At 42.2% G+C, this 18,765-nt stretch overlaps 1 long non-coding RNA gene across 2 annotated transcripts in view; it reads left to right on the top strand.

The window, feature by feature from the left end:
• LOC144064641 (uncharacterized) overlaps nucleotides 1-18,765 on the top strand; it is a 105,124-nt gene that overhangs the window by 72,429 nt on the left and 13,930 nt on the right. For both annotated transcript variants that reach the window (XR_013296852.1, XR_013296851.1), the window contains 3 exons: nucleotides 6,301-6,361; nucleotides 8,917-9,147; nucleotides 11,587-11,674. This is a non-coding gene — a long non-coding RNA (uncharacterized LOC144064641). The remainder of the gene's footprint in view (nucleotides 1-6,300; nucleotides 6,362-8,916; nucleotides 9,148-11,586; nucleotides 11,675-18,765) is intronic.

Genomic DNA, 18,765 nt, shown 5'->3' with positions numbered 1-18,765 from the left:
TACAGCTGCCTTGTTTAGAAAAAATCTATCTGCATATTCATACCGTGCCATTAAATACACTTTGGTACATTTTCACATCCTAAAATCATGCACCAGTACGTTAAGACCAACCGTATGCATGCATGGACATCTATGTGTATGTATGTATATATGTGCTAATATATGTGTATGTGTGTATGTATATGTATGGGTGTATGTAGACGTATGTGTATGTGTGTGTGTATATATATATATATATATATATATATATATATATATATATATATATATATATATATATATATGTATATGTGTGTGTGTGTGTATATATATATACTTCAGAGACACGCTTATTTATTTATACATTTATTCATGTATTTATTTATTAATTTATTACCTATCTATTTATGTCTAAAATGCCTTTCCTATTCCTGCATCCTCACCCTCTTGCTACTATGACAACGAAATTTCCCGAATACGGGATGAATAAAGTTATCCAATCCAATCCAATTCTCAATAGATTTGTATGTACATTGTAATGCTGTTGCATTATTAATATTTACCGAGTTACACGCAGCTACGTAAACAAGTCAAGTCCATGGTCAGAAATACATTACCTGTGAACATTTTGACACCACTTTGTGTTTCTCACTTTCTATTTTGTTCATTAGAACGGGCGCAACCCAATAAAGGCGTTACATTCCATGCAGCACACCAGGAATGTCAATTACTACGGCATTGTTTGTGCTCTTGTTTGTTTGTTTGGCCTGTTGGAGGGCTGTGATATAGATCACGTGGTGGTTGGGGGGCCGTTGTAACTGACACTTGAGCTGCTGGCCTCCTCATTACCCCCAGCCGTCGCTCTCTTTCACTGAGCCATAAAATACTGGAATGTCTTTAAGTCCTCATCCTTTTTTATTTTACAAGACCACTCCATCTTGCACAGATGTTGTGGTGTGTGTGCATGTGAGTGCGTGTCTGTCTGTGTAAAATAACTTGGGGAAATATCTAAGTGGTCTTAAAAATTCATGAAAGTTTTTCAGTGTGTAATAGGTAGACACAACGAATCAGACGTTTGATGCATAAACATTGTGATAAAATTTAACCATTTTCTTTGTAGTAGTACATAAAACCTTCTGCCCTGAACCACGTAGTCAAGCGTTTAATAGTATAAAAAAATGATGACTTTGAATAACTGTCCCTGAGGACCATATTTAGCAACATATTTTGTAATTGTGCCGTAATATTGTGGGCACTACAACTTTTTTATGAAGTCAAATTTGTCATAATAGTGGGAAATGGGTCTATTTAGGAGTTAAAGTTAATTTTAGAATGATAATATTTTATTGGCCAATTTCCCTTTTTTCATTGACTTGTCATTCGGTGGGAATAGCATGTAAACCCTTTGCAAATCCTGCATAAAAGTGGTCTGGGTCTAGATAAAAGCCCGCTTTTGCACTATTCACAGCCGTAAACAATGTGGCGGAATAGGTCGTACATCACACACATGCTGCACACCGTACACGGCTCCCTCGAGTGCACATAAGGACGGCTAAATCAAGTCGGTCACCTTCCGCTGCCCTCATATGGATTTCACTGAGAGGCCTGCATGCAAATCATACATAGATTAGTGATTTACACAGTCCCATTCGAATTGCATTTGCAGACGAAAGCTTGTGTTGTGGAAATCAGACAAGTGATTGAGATGAAAAATGTTACTCTTTTTCTTTTACCTTTAAAAGTTAAAGGTCACCTCTCATTGCTGTTGACATCTGTGTTTGGATGAATGTACCTCTTTGTCGATCATATTCCATTTACGTTGTCTCTCCCTTATTCATGTTGTCTCATCTTGTTTCCCTTTGACTCTTCCGTTAAATACAACTCATATTTATTGCCCCCAGCCCTTATCTGCTCCACTCTTATTCTTATCTAGAAGTCCTCCCTCCTCACTCCTCTGGCTCATTTCTGTGCCTCCTTAACTTTTCTTCCTACCCCTCTCCTCTTCTTTACTCACCTGAATTACCCCCTAGTTGCCATTATTTCCCCCCTCGAGCCCGTATCATATCCTCCGCCCATTTTTCCCCAACCCAACCAACCCCTCCCTGATGTTTGACGCTTTATATCCGCTTTCAGCATCATCCTCTTTTCCCCTTTCCTCACTTGTCAACACCTCTCTACTCTTCACCTCATATATCCTCAAGCCACCTTCTTTCCTCTTTTCCTCTTTTCCCTGACCAAAGTGTCACTCCCCAACGCCACATCCTCACTTTTGCCTTTGAATGAATATTGCCATTCATTCACGTCATTCTTTAGACACATTCGAACATAGAATTGATCGCAAGTGGACTCTTGGTGATGTGTTTAACTGAGACCAGGACTTAGACCAACCCTAGACCAACACCGACTATCTGACTATCAACTCATGAAGCCTCCTGCTATCTCTAGCATGAGCGCTTTTATAGTTGGAATCAATTCAAAGCCCTTATTCAAATCACCACTTATCCTTGTCTCACTGCATCTCTTTTCTGCTATTCCTTCATTATGGTGCACTTTCTTGCATTCCCAGCAGTTTCCCGCTTCCTCTCATCTTAACCCTCTGCTGCTCATCCTTTCTCGCCTTAAATCGCCTTTTACCCCTGTTTTTTTCACACTCTCTCTCTCTCCTCATCTCTCAATCCTCTTATCCCCGTGGGGGTGCACCAATCCACTTTTTTTTCTCGACCGACTACTTTGTTTGACTACTAATCGACTCCAAGCCATTGTATCTTAATTGTGATGAAAACACGCCAAGAGTTGGTGACATTGGATGTTAGGGTTGTCAAATGTTGTGTAGTATTGGTGTCTTTTATAGGGGGATGATTTCCAACAAACATCATCAGACCTGATACCGATCTTGGTATCTGTCCATCCCTAAACGGCACTTAACCTTTCTCTCCTAGCTCTTCCTCTCTTCGCCTTAACTTCATTTGCCTCACTTCACCTCGCTTCTTCTTATCTTTATGCTTTACTCTCTCTAGCTTGCCTTGCTTGCACTCAACTTTTCTCCCCTTATCGTCCCTAGTGCCATGCCCTTCATTAAATGTGCTGTCAGTGCACTTTATCTCAGTCTTGTTGGCACTTTCCATCCATCCATTTTCTAAATCGCTTGTACTCATTAGCCTCAGTGGTGAACTGGATCTCTCCACTAATCCAATGTGTCTACTGCTTTTTCTTATTATTCATTCATTCTGTTCTGCTTATCCTCACAAGGGTTGAGATGTTGTTGCAGCCTATCCCAGCCAACTACGAGCAGTAGGCAGGTCACACCCTGAACTGGTTGCCAGCCAATTGCAGGGCACACTAAGACAAAAACATTATTCACGCTAATCTTCATTTGTAAGGAGAAATGAGGGTCTAACCAGTAAACCATGCATGTTTTTGGGATGCGTGAGGAAACCAGAGTACCCAGACAAAACCCACCCAGATCTTAAATGTTTGCTGTTCTTCAGGATGTATTGCTGGCAAGCCTCCTCGCTGTTTACATCCCACTTCCTCTCCTTCTTTTCTCCCTTTCTCATCTCATCTCTTGAGATCTTCCTTCACAGCACTTGCCTCTTTCCCCCTCATTTCTCCTTACATGGCCCCACTTCTCACGCCCCCCCCCTCCTCCATTTCCCTCACATCTTTTTCTTTGTCTCATCCTCCCCTCACGTACCCCCCTTGCAACTCACATAACCTCACTTCACCTCCATCCCACCTCCCTTCCTTAACGCCTAGTGTTCACGTCTCACACCCTATCCGCAGTGCATCTCATTTCACATCTACTCATGTGTTGCCCTCCTGCGACCAATCACGTGTGAGTGGGATCCCGGCGGCTGCTTTTTTCAGATATCGCTCACACCTCATCTAGGCGCAGAAATGGCAAGATTTTTGAAGGCCTCTGCAATGCTGGAGCTTATCTGGGCCTTTGATCTATATTGGTTTATTTGGGTTTATATCAATCAGCCTCCTCTCAGGTCTCTCCTTTTCCGGTCCATGACTTCCTGCCACAGATTAGTCCTCCATCCTGGCCACCGTGGTGCCTCACGACGCAGCAGCAAGTCAGGATCACGGGTCAGAGATCAGAGGTCGGCTAAAGAGCGTTGTAACGATGTCCAGACTCGGAGCAACTGACCGCCGCTTGTTGTGATCGTGTATGTGTGTGCGTGTGGAGGTAGTTAAATGCTTGAAAGGAAACTGTCCATCAATGGTCAATCTGAAAACAATTTGACTGCATTAAGGCATTTAAAGCATCTCCACTGATTTCCCTATTGGCCTCTCGTCAGTAGGACACACACACACACACACACACACACACACACACACACACACACGGGTGCGCGCCTTTTGGAGGCATGTAGTACACAGAAGGCCTTTCACAATTATGCATTCAGTTGACTGTTTGCGTCTTCATTTATGCACGACATTATTCATTTGCCATCGATGGCAAGTTGGCGCTTGCCGTCGTGTGTCGCGTGACACAGGAACTGGTTTGGGGAAGGTGTGAAATAGAACTAAAATTAGAAGTGTGTGTGTGTGTGTGTGTGTGTGTGTGTGCGAAGACATGAAAGTAAAAACAGGATATTTGAGAGTTCCCTGCCGGATCGGTTTCCTTTCTAGTCCATACAAATGCCATTAGCACATACTAATAACTTGACGCTTAAAGATGATTAAACTATCGGCTGATTTATAGGACCCAAAGTGCATATTTCTAAAAAGGTTAAGCATAAGTAGGTGAACAGCATACTTACTGCTTCGTTAATTGATAACAACTCTCAGACAGCGCTCATAATTTACATAGGAATCTGAAACGGTGAATAACGTAGCAATGACTAATATGTCAATTAACATCGTATGCAATCATAGTCATTTGTGCTCAACATTGCCAAAGCATTAGTCATAGTATTACAATAGAAATAATTTTACATTCACATAAAAAAAATCTAGTTACAAATCTAAACTCTCCACAGGTGGTAATGTCAAAGTTTTTTTATAGGAATGTTTACCTTTCCAGTCACCCAAACTTGTTCAGGCTATTTGCTCACCGTTTTCAACCAGAATAGAAAATGGACGGACCGTTAATTGTTCAAGCTTTGGTTCCATCTTCCTCGCTGGTCGATTTCTGACCTGATCGACCCCTAAGCTATTTAAGTTTTGGCCACAGTATGACTCAATAATTCCACAATGCCAACAGGGCCTTTTTGCAAACCTCCCCAAACCCAAGAAGAAGCCTGCTGATACCTCTATTTAATTGTAGCATGTAATCTGCCTTAAACACAAGGCTGATAATAGCGCTGTCTAAATGAAGGTTAGGAATAGAAAGGCCGGCCCCCCGATTCGGCCCAACTCTCTTATTATCCCCTCAACCTCGGCCGCAAGGAAGCGCCGAGCCTCTGCGCTTGTTTTAAGCTGCGCCAGTTTTTTTATGAGTCATGAAGATCGAGAAACATTGAAAGAGAATGGCACCCCTGTTTGAGCGCGTCAGCGTGCCGCCTGTGGCTCGCTGCACCCTGACGGATTGCTGTGAAACGCAAAAAGCGAATCTTCCTGCATGCTCTGCGAATATGAAAAGTACATATTGCGGGTCTTCGCTCACATCCGTGCAGCCTGACTTTTTGGGCTCGCATAGTTGAGGTAAACGGACGTGAATAATAGCAGGGAAGCAGCCATCCTTAAAGGTGGGGATGACATTTTTAGCGTTCTTGCATTGTGGTGTGCTCTTGTTCACAGTTAGAAAAATACGAGACATGAATGATCACATCTCGCCGTCGCTTATCGTGTGATGAATTGCAAGAAAACAAAAGTCAGCCTTTTGTAGACACAGTGCTATATATACTTGAGGCTTTTGCATTATGTAGGAGACAAAACAAAGCGGGAGAAAAAAAACTCAGATCCTTAGACAGTCATGACAGTGTCTCGTTTATGCTCTCCCTAAATGTTTCTATTTCAAGAGCTGCTGGGCTGAGGAATCAGATAAAAAGCTCTGTGTCTTTTAAGACCTTGTCATAATAAAAATTCTAATTGCACAGAAGAACTCAACCCACGAATTCCACAAAACTGCCACAATTAGAGATTTCTCGTGACTTGAATTGTAGCCAATAATATAGAATTGTATATACAAAGAGATTGAAAACAAGATTGCAAAAATGCATTCACTGTATTTGACTTTGGCTTTTCATCTGGATTCTTTGTGCGACACATTGAAAGCTCAGTTATCTCGTGGTTGGCAAATGTGCCTCAAGGCCAAGAGGTTTTGCGTTCCAATTCTGTTAATGTTTTCATATTTTCCTTTTATTTTTGCAGATTTCACTTGCTACACATTTCAAAAAACGGATCATACTTAAGACTTCTGTTCTTCACAAATGTAAGTATCTTTATGTATTATGTGGACTAAGATCAATTGGACAGCTAAGTGGAATTGCCACAATATACAGCTATATTGATTTTGCTCTCCATGCCGTGTCATAGTCTTAGTGCTTTATAATGCATGCATGTTCCTATATTTCAAATGTGCTTTCTCCTTGCCATGTGTTTAACCCCTGCGGGTGAGTGTTCATTAGGGAATACGCAACACAAACATTCCCAATCAATAGACATGTTAAATGCTAATCGCCAACTACGCCACCCCTTTGCATTGATTCCCAATATGTACATATGGAATGACAACAGCTGTAGGTAGAAGTTCACGGTTCTGCACACAAGAACGCACATCGCCAGTCTGCGCCTGAACACACAAAGATCCACGATCTTTTGATGATGCAGGATCAGGCGCCCTCGTACGTATCGACTGGCCCTGCCTCCGAAGGACACGGTCGCAGGGTCATCTGTTACAGAGGCTGGAGGCGACGATGACACTCACTCCACTTCAAACGCAGCGTGCGTAACGTGCGCTGTAGCTTGATAAGGGTCGTGTGGGCGTGGAGGTTGTGGTCAGGCCGCGGCTTACATTGTTAGGCTGTATTTGATCATGGTGAAGGTGAACTATGGTGGCTAACTTGGGATGGTCCTTAACTACAAAGGCGACCCGAGCTGTCAACAAGTAACTGGGCAGTCTCAGCAAGAGTACTTTATCAGGTTTTGGAAGAAATATTTGTTTTGCTTCTGGTAATGATTGACTGACATTTGTTGACAAACTATTAAAAGAGTGCTAGGTAGCCAGAGCAGTAGAATGGTGGTTAAAAAGTTTGCATCACCGTTTTGAGGATCAAACATTGGCTTAGGCATCCATTCATACTTATCTTTTCTTTGGGAATTATTCCATAAATTTAATTAACATTTGGAAAACAGAATTTCAGCAGTCCCCAACTTCTTACAGCTCACTTGCAAGAATGAGTATGACTCATTAAGCAAGGCATGGTTTGGCAATAATCCTTGTCATGACTAAATCTTATTACCAGTCATCATGTGGTTATCACATCTGACTCGCTGTATGAGGATCTGCGTTGGAATCTCAGTTCGAACTGTGGTTTCATGGCCAAACTGGCGATAGTTGCCTTCTATAGTTGATCGCTTCCCAGACTGCCTCATTGATTTTGTTTCAAATGATTATACCGCGCAAAATAAAACTTGTCTGCTAAATCCCTCGTGGAATCTTGAATAATCCGTGAACTAGCATTTTCTCACAAACATGAAGCAATTAAGTGAATTTTGCTTTGAAATAAGTTGAATCAGCTGAAGGTCTCGGAGTGGAGTGCCTCATGGCTGCTCCAGCTGAATGTGAAGTATGCCGCTGACACAGGCTGAAAAGTATTCCCGCTATGCTTTATTCTGTTTCCGCGTGGCTACATCCTCACTTTGACATTTGGCTGTGATAAGAGGAAAGCCTTGAATCCCACGCGTATCCACAGTGAATTCCGAACGCTGCGGATCCCGACTGCACTCCCACACCGAAGCGGTACAGTAAACTGCATCGCCCGCCCCGGGACAATGCTGGGATTCAAGCCCGTATGCATGAGGCCCATTCACGCTCCTATCGGGAGCATCTGCAATTCTAATGGCGGCTTTTCCTGCTGGAGAGAATGCTACGCATGCTGGTTCTTCCATATTCTGTTCTTTCTTTCATTCATTCCGCAGACCTCTCTCTCACCCTGTTTTTCCTCTTGCTGTGGTGTAGGCGTGACATGGGAAGCTGCATCAAAGTGCAATCCCATTTGCAAACGTCATCGGCTCTCTCTGATCTATTTAACTGTGCGAGTATATGCAGCTGCAGTTAAAAAGTTAGGGTCAAATCAAATCAAATCAAATCAAGGTTGCTGGCTGGTAAATGTAGCTTTAGTAATATTCTTACCCAGAAACCAAGTGTGCAATGGCAACTACCCAAAACAGTGCTCAAAGATGTCACATGGCTGCTCACTTTGACTTCATGGGACTGAAAATAAATACATATATCTCGAATTCACTTGTACCAGGCTGAATGCAGTTGGAGTTTTAGAACGCTGTTATCACAGCCATTCAACGGGGCTGATTAATAAGTAAAGGTTAAAAATACCTAAGAAATGTGTTTTCCTCAAAATAATCACCGCACATTTATCTAAATTTAATACATAGGTCTAGTTTAGTTAAGTACTTACCATTGAGGGTGACAGACGCCCAAGCCATTTTGACTGGGATGGTTGGCAGCGATTAGATTGGACATCCTTTGCTGTCAGTGGCAATGAAACAAGACCACTCAAGGGCAGCCATCTCAGTGCAAGTGGATTTGACGTCAATCACTTTCAATGACAGTGAATGAGTAAAATATGGGGTGATGAAATTCTAGCTCTTTTTAAGATTCCCTGATTGAATTCTCAGGTAACTGATGTCAGAGCCTTGGGAAAGGTCTGCCCTTTTGTGTAATCAATCTTTAACGTGACTTGTATTTTGGCATCCCTCATCTAAACAAACAGTCAAAGCACACACGGCGCTTTCTTGACTTTGCAGACTTTGTTACATCAGAGTCTGCTTTGACTTTCCTCTGACTGCCGTCCGGGCCCAGCCAAGGACTGCTGGAGGCGCTGGGCCTGCCGGAGGTGACTTCCTGTTCAACAGCTGGGCCCTTGTTCAGCCCCTGCGCGAGCTACACGCCGATAATCTCCCATGAGTCTTTCCACATGGCAGAGAAGACGCCATGTCGCTGCGCTGTTTTTCCTGCCTTCCAACAAAGAAGAAAAGGTGATTGTGTTAAGTCCTCTTGGCCTCCGCTTGGGGTCCAACTTTGTGTGTGTGTGTGTGTGGTGCGTGTGTGCGTATTCAAGCTGTGAATCACTTTGCTGCCAGGATGAATGCATGAATCAGCCTTTTCAGTAAGTATGCGAAGCAGCGGCTGGCGGAGGTGTACCGATTGGGAGCGTTCAGCTGTCACCAGCTGACCTCACCACAGACACACTTTGTGAAGCACACTGGGCTTTTCTCTGAGGCAGCCTCCTCTGGAGAACACTCACACCTCAGTTGGCTGGCCCTCCATCATCTACACTGACTTGTGTGTATGTTGAAGGAGGGAAACAACCATTTACTAAGATTTTCCCCTCTCATCATCCAAGCCCCGTTATGACCTTTAATGCCCCTGGGCACGGGAACTGACCTGGGAAGAGGTTACCTTGAGGCTGCCTGCATCTCCTGATGGAATTAAGAGAGGTTGTTAACATCGCCAAAAAAAAGTGGATTTCGTTTGAAATCATATAATAGTGGGCGACTTGATCATCTCCCAATCCATAACATTTGGAAGATAGTCAGACTTTGTGTTGATTAAAATGAGGCAGAAACTTCAGGGGGGTAAAAAATCTAGAACATTTTAAGCCACGGGCCAAGATAAATCTATAAATGTGGAACCGTATGTTAAGGGAAATATTGGGACATAGTCCAACAAAAATGCCTACATTTAAGGCTATGGCGCCAAAAATACTGTGCACAAATGGGGTAGCCATTGGGTTGGATTCAGTGAACTGCTGTTTACCAATTTTCCAGGAATTTGGTGCCATGTAGTTATAGAAAGAAACCCCAAATCTTGAAGCTTTAAATAAAGAAAGGCTGGCATAGACCCATTCTTGATCCCTTGCCCAAGAATGATAAAGAAATCTATACTTTGGGTCCACAAAAATCCACTATTGAACATAATTTTTGCAAAATAGTACTCTTTTACCGTTTTAATAGACTTTTTTTGGTTGTAAATTCTCTTTCAACCTTGTTCGGAATGGCGCTTCCACATTTACTGAATCTGTCCTGTTCTTTTACCAAAGAACACAGCAACAAGAGTCAGGCTGTTAAGGTCCAACACAGAGCCTTTCTGAACTTGATTTCCAACTGAAAGGCGGATGACACACGTGCTGCTATGATTGGGCAAGACAGCTGCTCCAGGGATGTACAGAGGCCTTTGATTGGCCTTGGCAGCTGCCCATGCTTAGCTTAGCTTTAGTGCTTGCTAAGTGTGTGTGCATCAATGTGTGTGTATATGTGTGCAGGCATTATCAGTGAGGTCACCGTTATACCATACCCCGTAAATGCTTTTGAGCTGATGTTTATCCAACTAATCAAGTTAAGGCTTTGACTGCAGCGAGCATCATTGAAAGGAAGCCTTGTATTTGTACTTTGTGACAGTTTAAAACACTATTTTGCTTAACATATTGAAAAGTATTGTTTTATTCCCAACTGGTGTTTCATGCAAATGGATACATTTATTTGGATTCATAGTGCAGGAAAGGTTTTTGTCAGGAATTGATCTTTTACTTTGGAGCAAATCCTTTTTGCGGATGTCAATGTTGACATTTGTTATATATTTGTTACTGCGAATGCACTTACTCTTTATTGGGTTTATTTGGAAATTTAGTGAATAGCACAAATATACATTTCACACAGACACAAAATGTTTTTTTCACAACTTTTTTCTTTATTTAAAATGCATGTACACACACTTATGTCAGGATTTCAAGTTTTAAACTCTCAAGCAAACAATGAAAAATATACAACATGCACCAGTACCTCGAGGACTTCTAAACTAGGAATGTTATGTACTTTAGTACAGTGGCGTTCATAAAAAGAGCTTTCGAAGCGCAGTGGCTATAAAGTCAATATCCACCCTCCGCGGTTTGTTTTGAGCTGAACGGGCAGCTGAAATGATTACATAATCGCCGTGTTGCCACAGAACGTGCCACCGCCGCAACGGCAGGGGTGCCAACAAGAGCCCGGCCGCAGATGGCGGTCCTGCCTGCTCCCACCTGTGAGTCATTTGGAACCAAATTGTTTATTTGGCTTTACTTAAGTGCTACCAGTGTTTCCTCTGTGTCCCTTTAGAAAGCAAAAAAAAAATCACAGCCGACCTTCTCCCCACCTCAAAAACACCATGCCCCCCTGGGCGATACACCGCTTCAGCATGACCACTGGCTAAATAGGACCAAATTAATCTAAAAGCATATACCCTTCCCTTGCAACCCCCCCTGATCTTGTGTCCTCAGGCGGCAAACTTCTAGAAATGCCCCAGCCAGTAATTTTGGCATTTAAAGGAAACGTAAAACTGTTGTATTGTTTTGGGTTTTTTTTTCTGGGCAAAAAGGAAAAGCTCTCTTCCTGGTAGTCTAAATATCTTTCTGTGTGTGTGTGTGTTTGTTGTCACCACAGCCGACTAACCTCCACTAAACAGCTGCACGGGATGGATGACTCAGCTTGTGGTCAAACGTCACAACTGCCAGCTCCTGCTTTTAACTCGGTAAGTCGATGCAGATCAACAGACACAGTCATGCTCGGCTCAAGACAGATGGTCACCGCGGTGACCAAATCAATTTCCTGAAAGTCAAAACGACCCCGAAAATGCGTAACCTGAATGGAATCAACCCCAAACAATCGTCAGAACAATACAGGGGCGTTTACAGGTCCGCGCAATTGGTTAATGAGATAAGGAGGAGGCTAATGAGGCCTTGAAAGAAGGTCATGATGTAATGAAAAACCCAACACACACACGAGTGCAGCAACATGGGAGATGTACTCTTCTGGGGAATTAAAGATCTTGAACTGAATGTACAGCATAATAACTAGTCTATTTTAGCTCATCCCTAGTGGGGCGGGTATTCTTAATAGGAGATCAGATGATAATAGATGTTAAAGTGGAGTCAAGTGAGTGGATGGGGGGATGTTTACAATTTGTCAGACATAACCAGAGCCATTTAATGAGCCTTGAATGGAGAGAACATCTGGGGCAGAATTAAAAAAAAATTGGAATTATTTCTTTTGAGACATCAGGAAGATGGAAAACTCATAATGAATCAATGTAGCTGTTTTAGTTGAATAGAAGAGATATCGTTTGAGTTATATGATCAAATTAGGAGAAAAGACACCCACAGGGCATCAATGCCTGCCTCGTGGTAAAGGAACTCACACTGATGTTATTGTGTTCTTCTTCTTTTAACATTTAATGGGTGATGAAAAGAACTTGAAAAGATTGTGAATGCTCAAATTCATCTGATTCATATGTGACGCATGCTATGTTTAAAAAAAATAGTGAAACACCCCAAAACAAGGATGAAAAAAAGCAGATATGCAAGCGCGTAATTATTGATTCGCAAACAATATGTAAACAACGGACAATACGTAAACAAAATCTGTCTGTTTGAATCCTAGTCCAAAAGGTAACCCCCCCATTAAAGGAAGACCGATTACCGAAAAATCCATCGGGAGCAAATTGATGATGCACTAAATAAAATAGTTAATAAGATTATTTTTCTACTGCAACCACACATGATGCTGCCGGCTGGCTTTTAGCTCACACCACTTAACTGGAGACCTGCTGGTGTCCTGAAGGCATTACTCACATTCATTATTTCGACATATTTTCCATTTTCTGGCACATTGCTTCAACAGTTGCCTAAACCGGAAGGAAGTGGTCTGTCCTGTTTTCCCAAAAGTGGAAATGGAGTAGGAATACATTGATTAACAGGGATCAAGCTCAAAGTGTGAATTTTCCTATTCAACTGCTTGTCAAAGAATAACAAGTTGTGGAAAGGTACCAAAACATTAAACAGTTGGACAGTCGCACAATGCTGGTTCATTTTAAAATTGAATTGGATTATATTTGCAGCATACAATTAACACTGTAAAAGAACACGCTGTTCAGAATTCCTTTATTTTCAGAGTGAGAATTAACATTCTTTGATATTTATACATAGAACCAAATGGGTCAAGAATGTTTTCCAAACCTTTATTCCATTGTCCAGCCTTTGTGCTTGAGTCGACAGTTTAGACACACTAATGTACTTTCCGATTGTTTGACTTCTGAAAGAAAGCGAAAGGAATTCAAAACATATCCACAGTGAGAGTAAAAATGCCTGACTCACCAGCATTGAGCAAAGCATCCTCAGCATGCATGTGTATTTTGAAAGCCTGAAATAGATCATGGAGCGTATCCGCACATTCTCCCCTCCCTGTTTTGATTCTTCCTGTCCATTTGTCCATCATGCTCTTCCTGCCACCATCACCGTGGCGATGACTGCACGGCCAATAAAAAGTCAAACAGGAAACTTAGCGGAGCCCCTCCGATTGTTACAAAGGTGTCTGCACCAGGCGTCTCTCCCCCCACCCTCTGTTTGCACATCCGCCATGCCTTTTTCCTCCCTGTCCAAGCGCCCGGCCTAATGAGTTTGTGTACAAACTCAAGGAGGTGAACAAACACGGTGGCGTCCCTGTTGTGCAACTAAACACACAAACACACGCGCAGGCCGAGGAGAGTCCTAGTGAGGTGGAAGTTAGAAGATGGTTAACTACAAGACTGGAAGACCTGGCTTCCGATTGTACAATCTGAGAAATCTCGAGTGAATTAACATTGCCTGCCTTCCCCATTCTTATCCTACTGGCTATGAGGTGTAACCCCTCTACAAAAATAATAACGCTAATTGTGTGAAATTATGATGTATCATTCAGAGTATCAGGGAACTGGTATGTCACCATTGTGCCGCTGATGAAGCAACATTTGCTTCCTAGGGCATCCACAAATGAGGTTGATCATCTCAGACAGGGTGGATGTGGGCAGACAGGAGCCACCTGGTGAAAGGCCAAGGCCTGGACCCTCACCCTGGAAGGAAGTGGAGGGCCCGACTTGGAGAAGAGAGGTCGTAGTGTTCAGGATGTGTAGGAAAGGGGCCACAAAGACTAGGCTCTATCCATTACTGCTCCACAGGCCAAACCATTTGTCTGGGTTTTGTCAGTTTCCATTATTGCAATACTATTTTAGTACTAGTCTGGTTTCTGCTGCTGTTTTGGTACTTCGGTGCAGCATTTTTGCACTGAAAAAAGCAGCTCGATTTGTCCTCGGGCCGAAGGATCAGCAGTTTGACTCCAGGCTATGACCGCCCATTGTCGAAGTGCCCTTGGGCAAGACAATAGAGCCTAATTTGCCCCCTAGGAGGTGCATATGCGAATCTCTAGGTAAATGCGTGTTAATGTAAAACTGATTGGGAATGGTAATGACGTGCGGATTCATGCCTTATATAGTAAGAATTCACCATTTACCGTAGTTGTCCAAGTAATTGTCACGTAGGGGGTGGGTTACATACAAATGGTCCCCAAGCTATAATTTTGATTCCCTCAGTCAAAGCACTAAAAATGGTGGTTTGTTCACACCACTGCTGCAGCCAAACGCGTTACTTATACCTATCAAATTGTAAAACCACACCATCAATGCAGGATATTCCAAAAAGGCTTTCAGAGAACAAGCAGTTTGTCAACATAAAATTAAACGTAACGCTTCTTTACAAATTAATGCCACTCCAAAACAGTTTTTATTCCCCCCCCCCCCCCCCCCCCCAAGAATCAGTCAATGCAATCAATGTTGTGCTATAACAGCAGACAAATACATAAAAATACTTAAAAAGAAGAAAGTGGATGGCACTATGTGTATAAACTGTTCATATTCACAACAGTTCTACTTAATACTGGTTTGGTCCTGACGTCTCATAAACAGCCAAAGTAGTTGAAATGAGTGAAAGCATCTTTTGTGCCCCTCTCTCTCTCTCTCTCTCTCTCTCTCTCTCTCTCTCTCTCTCTCTCTCTCTCTCTCTCTCTCTATTCCGCATGCCGCTGCCCCTTCCTTCTCTCATTTGACATCTGCAGTGTATGTTTTTTCTGCAAGATGCGGCGTCACAACATAACCCCGTTGCCAGTGTTCATGTCGCCGCTTACGCCGCGCCAAACCCCGATTTACGTCGACACATCCTGTTCCCGACAGCACAAGCGCGCATTCACGTCAATAATACCCACACAGACCAAGAAATTAGGGGGGAAAAAGCCATAGATTTTAGCATGAATCCTCAAATAATCAATTTAATGTTTCATTAATATCCTTTTATTCAAAGAACGACAAATTGAAACGTGCAGAAAGTTTCCAAACAAATTCAAACTGTATGTGAGAAACGGTTGAAATGCAGATTGTTTTTCAAAGTAAATGCAGATGTTTGTGTCATATAATACCAAACTAGAAATCAAACACTGAGTCAGCCATTTTGGAAAAGTATTTTCGGGTTTCGGGCTCGTACATTTACAACTTCTTGAAATTCTTGGAAAGCATTCTTGATAGATAGCCAATGCTAAAGTTTTCACTATGCCAAAGTGCATCATATTTAACAATCGTGTCTAAGGACGCTTTATAATAGCTGCTTGCAGCTTTAATGAGATTGTATACAAATACATCGATAGTAACCAAGTTCTTTAAAAATTAGAAGCTAAAAACAAGCTGTGATTTGACAGACTTGGCTATATGAATATATAATAAGTGAGTTTACAACTGTGAGAACATCATAAAAGTGAAGCATACAGTAGAAGCACGCCAAACCTCAATCTCACTATAACCAGCGCACTGACTTTTAATGCATGCCCTCATAACGCCACCGCTTATTTTCTCTGGGAATCAGAGTGTTGCTGGCCCAATGTTGGGCAAAAGCCTGCAATTACAGACAAAGTTGTGAGATTTCACTTGGCTTATTATCAAGAATCACGCAGCAGACGCTTTGCTGGAATGCATGTGGTAGAGAAGAATCTGTGTCATCTTTAGACAGTCATTTTTTACTTGTAAGATGAAAACAAAATTCAACTGACAGTTCTTTTTTGCAAATTCTTTGGGGCAGACTCCGAAACTTTGCTATTTTTCTCCACATCGTACCGCTTTACTATGTTTGTGCTACTTGAGCACTGGTTTTTAAAAGCATAATAATTAAATGTGCATAGTAATAATCCCTATTACATTCATATATAAATGTGTATGTCCGTTTTTTGTTAAAAAAAGTCTTTTTTCACATTTTGAGCAAAAACTGATTCTATTTTCCATTTAATTTTGTATTCCGTGCCCAAATATTAGTTTAAAACAGGTGTCAAACTGCAATCTGTCACTTTTTTCCCTCAGTTTATTAAATTGCTAATTAAAAATGTAAGGAATGAATGATTTGAACAGGATCCCAATAGGAAAAAACAAAAACATCAAACGTGTAAAAGGTAATCATTGACATGTAAACAGGCAAGTCGCTGATCTGGGAGCGCATTCTCGCGTTATCCGTGAAATGTCAGGGCCTGCAATAATAAATGAGTGGCGTTTAAAAATTTGGCTAGGGTTCTGTCAGAGGTCAAAGGCTGCCACCTTTGTGCCCTTGAGCCCTTTCTTGAGGAGGTCAGGGGAGGTGAGGGCATAGCCACGGGCAGTACAAACTCAAACACACACACACACACACACATAGTTCTTTTTGCCAGTTTTCCAAGTAAGGTCAACAGACTCTTCTTTGTTGCTCCACATATCACATCCAGGGTCAGCTTTATTTGTACGTCTCCTCACTGTACTAAAAGGCCTTTGCGCGGGAGGCCTCCCTTCAAACGCCGAACGAGGATAGACCACCGTCGTCATCGGAGGTCAGACGTGTCTCTCCCATCGCGTCGGCAACCCCCCTCCTCGCCGCTGACCCCGTGAACTGTGCGTGTACAGAACCGGAGCGGAACTAAACGGGTGGCTCCGGCGGCGTCATGAGAAGAGCTTGCCGTCATCCATGCAGAATGCGTGTCAGGGGGATTGGGTAACTCTGCCAGGGGAAGAAAAGGCAGGCAGCTCACACTGCACACATTGTTGAAACACAAGACAGCTCACTTACACAAGACAAGTGCGTTGTATATGTGCATCTTTCAATGTGTGTGTTTGTGTGTGTGTGTATACCATGAAGGAACATTTTATATGCATGTCCTCTTTTTTGTGTGACTTCCTATAGTCTGTATTTATGGCTCTTATATCTGTCGCCATCTAATATGTAATTGTCAAAACGGGGGAGGGACCAAAAATAGCACATGGTAAACTAGTTCTATTATATCGCCGTGTCATTAAGTTCACACATGTGTGATATTGTATTTTAAAAGGCATTATTCTTAGTGGTCCAATTCATCCATCTACTTTCTAACCACTTATCCTCATTATGGCTGAGCTAAAGTCTATCTTTGTCGATTTAGATGAAGAAATGGGGGACACGTTGGTGTCTTTAGTTAACCCAACATGTGTGTTTTAGGAATGTGGGAGGCAGCAGGAGTCCTCACAGAAAACCCACACAAGTACAGTGACTTGTGCTTACTCCACAAACCAAGGCACAAACTTAGATATAAATCCAGAATTTCAGAACTATCTAACTAACCCCTGAACTGGTTTTAGATCAAGCTCTATTTTTCCGTTTTTGGATCACTGATAGACGACCTCTGCAGTTTGGGTGGTGAGCACCTTGACAGCGTAGTGTTGGCAGTTCTGCGTAATGTACTTTGCAGTCCTAAAACACTCATGTTAGGTCAAATTCAAAACGTGTAAAGGTGAATGCTTCAGTCTCTTTGATTGACTGGCGATCAGTCCAGGTTGACCCCGCCTCTCTAATTCACCTCCTTCGTGACTCTGCACGGGATCAGCGGTATGGATGATGGATGGACTTTGACTAAATACCTTGTGTTTTGAGAGGCATTAGCATTGAGGAACAAGTTCTGCCGGGGCAGCCCATGACGGATTCGGTTTCAGCCGTCCATGCAACCATCTGTCCTGCTTGTTCATCCGCAAAATCCGGCTCCACCCTGGAAAAGTGACTTAGCTTTGTCCTCCAACGGCGACGCTTGAAGGGAAATATGTAAACTTGTAGCTTGAATCACCTTGCTCCTTTATACAATAATATTTAACCTAGCTGTCCTGCGTAACAAATGTATCCTCCAAAATTAGCGCATTTGGGTTTTACTGGTCAAATTAATGGCGGAAAAACTTGACCTAGTTTTTTCATTTCTTTTTAAGATCCCAAAACCTGCCATTAAAAAATGGGTTTGCAGACTTTTTATACCCACTTTATGTGCCGTACGATTGACCAGTAGCCAGTATAGCATATCTTATATTCCTTTTTCCTCTGTATATCTTATCTTTCATTGAATTTTCACCATAGAAAATACTAAATTCTCTTCTTTTAGCTCTAACATACTCGCACTTACGTGTTTTTACGTTTTTATTCTGCCCAATACGACTCTTTAAATAGCCTCACAAGTGCCTCTGAAAAGTGCCTGTAGCAGTATAAGAAGATTGTAATTTATGTGGCAATAAATGTAACAATAATGTAATCTATCAATTTCAATTGGATTATTAGATTTTTCCTTCCCATTGGCATGAAATACAACGAGTGCTTTTTCAGAATCACGAGTTACAATATCGTACATCCATCATCATGGAATTTCCCGCATGAATTGAAATTTAAATGTATTCTGAACACAATGTCTTGTAAATTAGTCAGACATTGAGGACTCCTTCCAAGAAAACAGGATACA

The sequence above is a fragment of the Stigmatopora argus genome, chromosome 19 (assembly GCF_051989625.1).
Source record: "Stigmatopora argus isolate UIUO_Sarg chromosome 19, RoL_Sarg_1.0, whole genome shotgun sequence".
NCBI lineage: Eukaryota > Metazoa > Chordata > Actinopteri > Syngnathiformes > Syngnathidae > Stigmatopora > Stigmatopora argus.
Note: the sequence above shows the minus strand (reverse complement) of the source record. Positions and strands in the feature narration are given on the sequence as shown.